The sequence below is a fragment of the Triticum dicoccoides genome, chromosome 7B (assembly GCF_002162155.2).
Source record: "Triticum dicoccoides isolate Atlit2015 ecotype Zavitan chromosome 7B, WEW_v2.0, whole genome shotgun sequence".
NCBI lineage: Eukaryota > Viridiplantae > Streptophyta > Magnoliopsida > Poales > Poaceae > Triticum > Triticum dicoccoides.
Genome location: NC_041393.1, coordinates 770,979,725 through 770,991,418, shown reverse-complemented (window position 1 = coordinate 770,991,418; position 11,694 = coordinate 770,979,725).

The following is an 11,694-nucleotide window of genomic DNA, read 5'->3' as shown; positions in this document are numbered from 1 at the left end:
CTTCTTCCCCCCGGGAGCTTCAGCGGAAAGTGTCCTGCGTTCTGCGGCGGCTGCTGCTTTCCGGTAGATCTTGTCGGCACAGATAAGAGCATCCTTCTTGTCGCCAGGGACAGAGATGACACTTATCGGGCCTGGCATTTTCAGTACATTGTACGCATAGTGAGAGGCTGCCATGAACTTGGCGAGTGCTGGACGGCCAAGGATTCCATTGTAAGGTAATGGAAAGTCGGCAACGTCAAACGTGATCCTCTAAGTCCTGAAGTTCAGCTCGCTGCCAAATGTTACCGGCAACATGATCTTTCCCTTTGGCTTGCTCCTTCCCGGGTTGATTCCTTGAAATGTACCGGTCTCTTCGAGCTCGCTGTCAGGGATCTGGAGTTTCTGGAGCACCGTGGAGGAGATCAGGTTCAAGCCGGCCCCGCCGTCAACTAGCATCTTAGTGACCTTGAGGTTGCGGATTGTTGGTGTAACCAGCATCGGCAAGCACCCGACCGCAGTTATGCGATCAGGGTGGTCCTCAATGTCAAAAATGATAGGCGTGCCGGACCATTTCAGAGGCTTGCGTGACTCGACGGGTGGTTCTGCTGCATTAACTTCCCGCACCCACTGCTTGAGCTGGCGGTGCGAGGCATGCAGAGAAGCACCACCGTCAATGCACAGGACCTCTGTGGCTTTCTGGAACTCCTGCTCATCAGTCTCCTCATCGTCCATGTCTTCATCGTCGTTGTCATCTTCATTCTTGTTGCGGCCGCGAGGAGGTCTGTCTCCTTGCCGCTGCTTGGCCTTGCCACGGCGTCCTCCTTGGCCGGGACGTTTCTTGCCGGATCCACCAGCTCCTTCCTGGGCCTTTTCCTTGTCGCGTCGCTCGTATTCAGCTTTCTGTTGCTCAGCAAGCTGTTCGACTTTCTTACAGTTCTGGAGATCATGGCCCTTGGTGCGGTGGATCTTGCAATACTGCTTGTTGATGCCGTCCTGCTTGTCGGCGACCGCCACCCGCGCGGCAACCTCCTTGCCGGAGTCACCAGCTTTGGCTTCCTTGGCGTCGCCACCGTTGCCGGACTGCTCAACAACTAGCACTTCTTTGCCTTTCCTCCTTCTGTTGTTCCGCCGCCGGTTTTTCCTTGTCGGGGCAGCATCTTCACTGTCAAATCCTCCCGCTCCTATATTTTCTCCGGGGAGTCTCCTCCCTTCCTCAACACGTGCACACTTGTCGGCCAGTGCATATAACTCACTAACGTCCCTGATCTTGCACATCGCCATTTCCTCCCGCATCCTACGGTTTCGCATGTTCTGATGGAACGCGCTGATCACCGCGGCAGGGTGGACGTCTGGGATGTTGTGCTGCACACTGCTGAATCTCTGAATGTACTTGCGCAGGGGCTCTCCTTCCTTCTTGGCGAGCAGATGAAGATCACTCTCCTGGCCATGAGGCTTGTGTCCGCCTGTGAAGGCGCCGACAAACTGATGGCATAGATCAGCCCAAGAGGATATGGAGTTGTCCGGCAAGTGCATGAGCCAGGGTCTGACGTTGGGCTTGAGCACCAGCGGGAAGTAGTTGGCAAGGATCTTGTCATCTCGTCCCCCGGCAGCCTGCACCGCAATGGGGTAGATGCTGAGGAACTCTGACGGATGCATCTTGCCGTCGTACTCCTCCGGCACGTCTGGCTTGAAGTTCTTTGTGCTGGGCCACTGGACTTGCCGCAGCTCACGAGTGAACGCAGGGCAACCTACCGCGTACGGCAGATCGCCTGGTTCCCCTGGCGCATGCATGTCAACAGAGGGCCCAGCGCGCTTGTCGGATTGACGTCGCGCTTCTCTTCGGCGCTCGATGCGGGTTCGAGCGTCTTCTTGTTGTCGATCATGAAGAACTTGGCGCTGATCGCGACGAGCTCGTGGATCCGATGATGCAGTGGAGTTGCTGTCGAGGTGGATCCGGCGAGTCGGCGATCTTGGCCTTCGGGGCGGTGATTGCATGGTAGTTGCACCTCCGCCTGTTTCGTCGCCACCGGCTCGCGTCCGGCAACCCTGCCGCGGCGGCGACGCGCTCGGCCGCCATGGAGTGTTGCCGTTGGCGTAGCCGATGAGACTCTGAATGGTGGCCCTCCATTCGTCGATCTTGTCCGACGTTAGAGGGTAATCTAGGAGAAGTTGAGCTCGTGCCAAAGCTTCTACTGGAGTGGTGGGTGGCAGTGGCGGACGGCGCGAGGAGCGGGACGTGCTCGAACTTCTAACTATGTTTGAAGGAGCAGTATCCCGTCCAGGCGACCGTGCCCCGCTCGTGCCAGCATGCTGGCGCGTATGTTGGTCTTGAGCGCCCCGAGATCCACCAGCTTGGTCTTGGCCTATCATCCGTATGGCACTGCAAGTGCCATGACGCTGTTGGTGTTGCGCCTCTTGAGAGTGGCGCGGGACATGTACAGTCGCCGAGGTTTGTGCAGCCTTATCCTTGGACCTGGCAGCATCATGAGCTTCTTCGTCGACATCCATTCTTCCGCCAGCGTCCATTCCACCACCCGTTTGCTCCAACGGTGCTGGAAGTGACGTGGACGGAGCGGCTGCCGCCGAAGTCTTCTTCTTCGGTGGCATGTTGATGAAGGGAATGAAGATCTAGCTCGCGTGAACGCCGGATCGGATTCACACGATCTCGACGCCCCCTACCTGGCGCGCCAAAGATGTCGGGGAAACTGATCCACGAACACCTACGGGGCCGGCGGACCGGGCCCCTTTCGGTTCGGCGGGGGGCGGAGGTCGCACGCAGAGCAGATCGAGGCGAAGCACACGAGCAGTTTTACCCAGCTTCGGAGCTCTCCGGAGAGATAACACTCCTACTGCTTCTTGTCTGGTTGTATTCTTTTGTGTTCCTGCTCTAGAGAGAGAGAGCGTAGTGTTTTCTGGGCTACGAATGAATCGAAGCGAACTGTCCGAACCCCCTCTACGTTGCGCATGGGCCTCCTTTTATACGCTAAATGGGTCACCGACAGGTGGCAACGCAGAGGAGGGTATAAACGTAAAAAGTGAGGTGGTTGGTACAGTTGCTTGTACAGTGCACCCTACCTAACCCTGACGGCAGGGGACAAGGGCATTAAAGGCCCGTCTGAGTCGCCCAAACAGTGCAGAAAAGGACCGTTAGGGGCGCCACCGTTCGCCACGATGGCGATCTTGTCAGCTTCGCATGCCACTGCATACCGCTGGCTGCCCAGCCTCCCGCCATGCGCGCCTGGAGAGGCCCCCAGAGCGACACATTGGTGGATGCGCTGGAGCGCAGGCACAGAGTTGCCGCCTGCCGTGGCAAGCGTCTTGCCGCTGTTGTTATCTTGTCGGGTCCGGAAGCTTGTCGCTCTCCGGGCCTCGAGGTACCTTGGTTGGTCTTCCCGGCAAGCTCCTCTTGCCTGGGCCTTGTTGCCTTGCCGGAGCGCGTGGGGCGTCGCGGCAAGTTCCTTGGAGTGCCTCGGGGTGGCCTTCCCGGCAAGCTCCTCTTGCCGGGGCCTTGTCTCCTGAGCTTAAATACTTTGTTCTTGAAGGGCTCCAAGGGAACCATGGAGGATCTTGGCGTTCGCCCGGCAAGCCTTGCCGCGGGATGCTGCAACTGCCCGTGCACAAGTTCTGGGTACTAGGGTACCCCTATTCTAGTACACCGACACTCTTCTTCTTCGCCGTCTTCCATCATAACCCCTATTTCTCCGTGCCTCGTCCAAACATTATAGTGTGGCATGAAACCCTTGTAAAGCAGGTGGGTGTGGAGGATTTTCCAGTCAGAGTAAGACTTCGTATTCCCACATATAGGGCATGGACAACACATAAAACCATTCTGCTTGTTTGCCTCAGCCACTTCGAGAAAATCATGCACGCCCTTAATGTACTCAGTGGTGTGTCTTGAACCGTACATCCATTGCCGGTTCATCTGCGTGCATTATATATAATTAAGTGTGTCAAAAATCATTACAGAACATCATGAATAGATAATTAAGTGACCAAATTAATAGAAGTTCATCATCACATTAAAACCAAAGTACATACATAGTTCTCATCTAACAACATAAAGCTCTGCAGAGCATCTAAATTAATTAAACCATACACTGAAACTATGTAAAACATTTCAATGCGAAAACAAATGCGATCATAATCGCAACCAATGTAACAACTGATCCAATGGCATAATGATACCAAGCCTCGGTATGAATGGCATATTTTCTAATCTTTCTAATCTTCAAGCGCATTGCATCCATCTTGATCTTGTGATCATCGACGACATCCGCAACATGCAACTCCAATATCATCTTCTCCTCCTCAATTTTTCTAATTTTTTCCTTCAAAAAATTGTTTTCTTCTTCAACTAAATTTAACCTCTCGACAATAGGGTCGGTTGGAATTTCCGGTTCAACAACCTCCTAGATAAATAAAATCTATGTCACGTTGGTCGGCATAATTGTCATAAACAATAAATGAACCAATAGTTATGAAAAGATAATATATACCACATCTGAATCATAGACAGGACGAGGGCCGGCGGGGGCGGATACCAAAATCATCGCACTATATAAGATGTAATAATAAAAGTAAGAAAATTAAGATTTTTTTCCTTTCAGAAAGAAGATAAGAACAAGAGGCTCACCACGGTGGTGCCGGCGACGAGATCGGCGCGTGCGATCGACGGCGGTGAAGACGGGGACGGGACGTGACGGACCGCTAAACCTAGACAAATATTGAGGAAAATGGAGCTTTGAGGTCGAGCTTGGAGAGGAGAAAGCTTAAGTAGTGTGGCTCGGGCATTCCATCGAACACCTCGTGTGCATAGTAGGTGAGCTAGAGCACCACAAAGCTCTCCCCTCGCCGGCCACGAAAAGCAGAGCACTGGGAGTTCTCTGCTTGCAGGCGAGGGGTAGATATAGGCAACTAATTGGTCCCGGTTCGTGCCAGGAACCGGGACTAAAGGGCAGCATTTGGTCCCGGTTCATTCCACCAACCGGGGCCAATGGTGGTGGGCCAGGAGCGAGGCCCATTGGTCCCGGTTCGTCCCACCAACCGGAACCAATAGGTCCTGCCGAACCAGGAACAATGGCCCATGTGGCCCGGCCGGCCCCCGGGGCTCACGAACCGGGTCCAATGCCCCCATTGGTCCCGGTTCTGGATTGAACCGGGACTAATGGGCTGAGCCGGCCTGGACCATTGCCCCCTTTTCTACTAGTGACTCCTCATTTAAAGAATGCAGCGTCAGCCTCCCGACATGATTCTCAAGAAACAGAAATGCTAGATGAAGAAAGTGAACGTAGCTCTGTAGTTGATTACAGCATTTCCCCTACACTAGCATCGCAGGTGCTTTCTCTAACTTGGCAGCGAGATATGTGGTTGCATGTTGCATATGGTGTCTAGATTGTAATTCTTCCAATCTGGTTACTGCATGTGCTAGTCTGCTTAGCTTATACATTATACCTATTAATGTGACATGCCTTCGTGTATTTAGTATATAGTACATCTGTCTATTAAGCATGTCCTTACATAAAACTATTGTTTTTTTGTATCTCGCATCAATCAATATGATGAGACATCTTTAGTATATGCAGTGCGATATTAGTTGCATCTTTCATATGATTTATAGCATGCGCTGCTTCTAATTTGTTGAAATTGCATTTATGATAGGACGCTTTTAACTTGCAGAGTCATATTGGTTGCATCTTTCATGTCGTGTCAAGATTGCATTGCTTCTTATTTGCTGGAATGGTTTCTGCTTAGTTTACACAAACAGTTGTGAACATGCCATGCCGTCCTGTTTTTCGTACATATTCCATCCTGGTATCATGTGTTTTCCTTACATCAAAGTAGTGATTGTTAGTATCATGCATGAATGAGTTCTGAAGAGAGAATTTTATTGCTTTTTCTTGTCGGTTTTACTTGAAAATTGAAAATCAATAAAGCGGAATGAAGTTAGCAAGGAAACGGATAAAGGTGCTCCTTCCGAAAGGAGGGCCTCTACAGTTTTTACTCCTCCACACCCCCAAGATGATTTCCAAGACAACACATGCATAGACACTCAATGAAGTTGTATTTATGATGAGCACGTCTCCCCTAGTGCAGCATCACCGGTGCTCCCTCTAACTTGGCACTGTTATATGTGGTTGCATGTTATGTGTGATGTCTAGCTTCTATTGCTTCTAGTTTTGTTGAATTCCATCTGCTTACTTTACACATTATACATGAATAAGACATGTGTTCCTGTTTCTAGAACATACAATATCTGTCTATCACACCATGTTCTTACATCAAATTACTACTGTTGTGTAACCTACAACAATCACTTATCATAAGACACGTTTGACTTCGGAGTGTGATATAGGTTACATCTCACATTCTTATCTAGCTTGTACTACTAATTTGTTGAAATGGCACTATGACGAGATAGTTTTAACTTGGTAGAGTGATATTCGTTGCATCTTTCATATGGTGTCTCGCTTTCATTGCTTCTAAATTTGTTGAAATGGCTTCTCCTTAGTTTATACATCATAAGTTGTGAATATGCAATGTTGTGAATATGCAATGGCACTAATGACGAGAGACCTCTAATATGGTAGTGTGATGTTGTTTGCATCTTGCATGTGATTTATTTCTTGTACTGCTTCACATTTGTTTAAACACCATTTATGATGAAACACTATTAACTTGGCAGAGCGATATTTGTAGCATCTTTCATATGGTGTCTACCTTCCATTGCATTGATTCTAATTTGGTGAAATGCCTTCTTCTTAGTTTACACATCATAGTTCTGGTTATCTCTTCCGTCTTGTTTTTCATACATATTACATCCGCCTATCATGTGGTTGTCTAACATCAAAGTTCAGTTCGTCTACATCACGCATCAATTTGTTCTGAAGAACTAAATTGTTATTCGTTTTTCTTGTCGGCTTGACTTAACATGGCACAGAGAAAGAGAAAGAAACACAGAATGGCAGGGAATGAGAAGCGGATGAATCCTGCAGATTCTGCTCGTACTGATGGTGCAATAGAAGGTCAAAGTCTAGTGGAAAATTCTACAAATAGGCCATCCCATGCTACACGAGCTGCAAAAAAAAGCCAAACAGAAACAAATAGCTGCCACCAAACAAGTAGAGACAGCCCTAGTTCTTGCAACACCTACCACAGTACTATCAGCTGCATGACTTACTCATGCGTCAACTGAGCTAGCAGCACGTTCCCAAGCTCCTTTGGCACCTGACACTACTTCCCAAGAACTCTTGACACAAGACGAGTTGGCAATATCAAATGAACCTTGTGAGCTTCAACAGCAAGAAGGTAGTTGCTGGAGTCAAGTTACAGTTGCATGCTTCTTTATGTGTAGTCTCACAATTTGATGTACACTAACACTTCCTATGTTCGTTGTTGGACTAGCACCTAAGCGCAAGAGGAAACAAACATCAGGGATATTGCTCGATAGGTTAACTAAATCTAGAGGAAGAGTGGAGATCCGTTTTGAGGCAGGTTTAAAAAGGCCACATGATGCTACAGAGTCAGCCAAGTTAGTATCAGAGGAAGAGGTTGCCGTTAGGTGTCATGTACATATCCTGCCAACATGGATTCAGTACAGGAATGACAAAACGAAACCCGGTTCAACACATTCCTCGGCCATTTATCTATAAGTATGGTTATGCATGGAAACTAGTAATATCATCTTGCTCTGTCCCATACTTTCTGGGTTGCTGATAATGAGACTCCCATAATTTTCAACAGATCAGGTTCAAGTTGGAAAGCTAACATGATGCAACCAGACAAGCTTGCACCCATGTTTTGAAGTCTGCTCTGCGATAGTATCGATATAACTTGAGGAAAACTCACTTTGAAGGCAAGGCTAACAGTGAACTTTCCCAAACATCTCCAGTGGAAAATATATCGGATGAAGACTGGAGGGGCCTTTTAAACATTGGTCTGATCCGAAGTATCAGGTACATTATATATATGTGATCAGATCACATGTTGAAGTCCTATTTACGCATGTGCCACACAAATCTATCTTCTTGTAGGTGAACTGTTCAAAGAACAAGGCCAACCGTATGAAAGTGAAATTCCAACAAACGACGGGATCTCGTAGCTATATTGCACACTGCGAGGCTCTTGTAATTAGCTGCTGTTTCACTCTTTTCGCTGTACCATATTATCAGATCTATATTGACTTGTTCGAAATGCAGAGGAAAGCCCGGAAGGAACAAAAAGTACCTGAACAAAATGTTGTGGAAATCTTCAAGGAATGTCACACCAGCAAGAAGAAGGGCATGACTACACCAGTCAAAGTCGCTGTTGTAAGTCCTTAATCCTCATGCCTTTTAACTACTACTTACTCTGACTTGTGCCTTGAACTGCATGGTTTGCAGCCAGTGTCCATTACTCTTTTCAATTTTATAAACAATTGTCTTAGCGTATCATTGCACCTTACAAGGTTTAGAAGAGAGGAGTGATGTTCCTTTGATCTTGACCCATAATCTAGTTCCGTGCTGGACTTGCCCACACAATGTTACAATTGCCTGTTTGTCTGTTCTCAGTTGTTTTGTGATATGAATGATGTCATACTATGCTTACCGTATTATAAACTTTGTCTCTTTATCCTTAGCCGTCAATACAATGTGAAGAAATAGACAATACATTAGCGATGGTACATGGTCATATGTTTGGAACCTGGTTTTATTATGTACTTTGCAATAAAATACAACTAATATTTTACATGGGTTCACCAGAATAAGTTCTGTATATAGACCAAAGCTATTTTGTTTGGTTTTGCTGCCTCCTTAATATCTTCTGTTCTGGTACTACTAATGTAAAACCTCAACTTTTCAGCGAGCTATGGAAAAAATGGTGGAACCGCCACCTTCTGAAGGTGGCGAGGCAACTATAACTGCAATGTCAGCTCTTGCTGCAGTGCGTCAGTACCTGTCCACTAACAGTGCCAAAAACACGTTCCTGCGTAATACTGGGTTGGTTGTTAAGGCAGTATCGTCCAAACTGCCTCATGATCAAGATATGCAAATTCAAAGCAATGTTGTATCTGCGCTCCAGACACAAGTCCATTCCCTAACAGAGACCCTTTGTGAAACAAGGAGAGACATTGTTCGATGTCATCAAGATATGCATGGTTTTGAATCCAGACTATCAGACATTTTCTATGTTGTTCAGGAGCCTAGGGGAAATGAAGGCGAGGGTTATGGTGCTCCATCGGACAATACAACATGAAAACGTAACAGTCAGGTCAAATGAACTTCTGGTGGTGCATTTATCTGCTAGACTGATAAGTTTTATGCCACCCTTCCTTTTATTATATAATTGTAATTTGTTTTGGTGCGATACAAAATTTATTCTTAACGTGTAGCCATCGGCTGAAGAAAACAGTAAGCCATTTTTGTATAGTGTAGGGTGTTCCCTATATTTGCACTGGTAGCGATCTTTGATGCCGAGTGGATGTAATCTGTGCAATCGCCTTAATAGCCTAGCGTTAGTTTCGGCCTTATTTATTTCCTAGTCTTCTTTTTCCCTGGTTTGCTAGTGGCTGCAACTACCATGGGCCATATACGGGCCGTAGGATCCATGGGTCTCCTACAGGCCATAGGATCCATGGGTCTCCTACCGGCCGTAGGATCCATGGGTCTCCTACGGGCCGTCGATAAATGGGCCTCCAACAGGGCCGTAGAATCGGTCGGCCTCGGGCCGTCAGATAAATGGGTCTACATGGGCCATAAACGGGCGTAATTGGTATCAGCCCAGCATGGTAACGAGCCATTAACAGGCCGTAGGATAGCAAAGGCTTAATTCTGTCACAGGCTTAACGGGTCATTAATGGGCCAGAATATAGGATGGGCTGGAAACGGCGCAACGTGTTAACAGGCCAGAAACGGGCTGACTCTTGCCATGGGCCGAATTTGGCCCGTTAGGGTAACAGGCTAGTAACGGGCCGACTCTTGCCATGGGCCGAATTTGGCCCATTAGGGGACCAAGCCAGAAACGGGCCGACTCTTGCCATGGGTCGAATTTGGCCCATTAGGGTAACAGGCCAGTAACGGGCCGACTCTTGCCATGGGCCGAATTTGGCCCGTTAGGAAAACAGGCCAGTAACGGGCCAGAAGTAATCGAGGGCCGAAAAGGAGCCCAAGAACGTATGGGCCATCAATAGGCCAAAAGCTAACATAGGCTGGAAACGGCCCATGTAAATCACGGGCCGTTAACGGGTAGAAAGAAAATTCTTGTTCACTATGGGCTAGAGTCACCGTGAGCCTGTAAAGGGCCGAAAGGGCTGAAAGACGTCGTGGGCCATACATGGGCCGAAAGTGAAATGGGCTGGTGTTATATTCGACAGCCCACATGACGTTGTTGGGCCGATTTCCTTCAGGGCTTAACGGGCCGTGAGTTAACGGGCCATAAAATGGGCTATTTGTGAAGAGACTGTTAACAGGCTTTTCATGGGCCAGCCCGTTAACTTTTGACCAAGTCAAACGGCCCGGCTTTGTAAGCTAAATGGGCCAGTGGTGGGCCGTGGCACGTGTGGACATAACATAGGCCCCTATCTGACCCACTGACGAGCTGACACATGTTTCGTCCGGCCAATAAGAATTTTACACGTGGAAAATTCCCATTGGTCGGGGCTGTTAACGGGTTATCGGATCCAAAACCCGACCCAAATGCTTAACAGCGTTCCGTTATGGTGGATGCCACGTGTCGGTCACCCTTGACGAAAGCACTTCTGTGACGCGCGATTGACCGTCATGGAAATGGACACTTCCGCGATGATAATTTTGGTAATGTCATGGAACACTTCTACGACATCACAGGTATGACTATCTTGATTCTGTCATAAAATCGTCATGGATGTACATGCATGACAAAAAATTCGACCTGCTGTGACAAACAAGTATCATCACGGAAGTATATTTTTTTGTGGTGTATGAAGGATTACTCAGAGCATAAAAGGTATCCACAAAAGATATAATTATCTTGCAAGATAGATAGTCAATTATGAGTAGAGAAAAATAAGCATGAATAAAATGGCTCAAAGTGCATAAGCTTCAGTTTTGGTCTTCCTGCAATGGATACCATACGAGGAATAAACACAAGGAAAAACATTTTGTCAGAGGTGAGGATAACTTTCAAACCACTGAGTTTCCTTTCCTGCATGGTTAGATGATCGATAAAGATCACAACATATCCAACCAGAGCGAATGAGATTTATCCACTACTTGATGTATATCTCCTTATTTCGAATATGACTTGAAAGTCATATTACTTTGCCTGCACGATAGAATTATCGAGGATAATCATTGCACGGGAATAACTTTCGATAGCACCTACAAATAGATAGGAGGCAAATAATATTGCAGCGGGGGGGGGGGGGTTATTAACATTACATGGTGACCGAGTTTTCCAGCAACACAGACGGTGCGATAAGTTCACTTAAGTAAATTGTTCGAGGAAAGCCAAAACGGTCGAGAGTGAATAGCAAATGGCGGCGAAACACACCATGCAAATAGTTCGTTCATCTATCACTCGATGTAGTTCTCCCACTTTTTGTCAACAAATGTCAAAACGATCCGTGGAGCGAGGAATGGTCGAGGCAGAAGCGGGATTAGCAGTGTGGGCTTCGGAAGAAGTGTTGCGACGAACATCCGGCTTGTACACGAGCGTTCCAGCTATATCTTCAATTTCATCATCAGCTTTGACAAACAACAG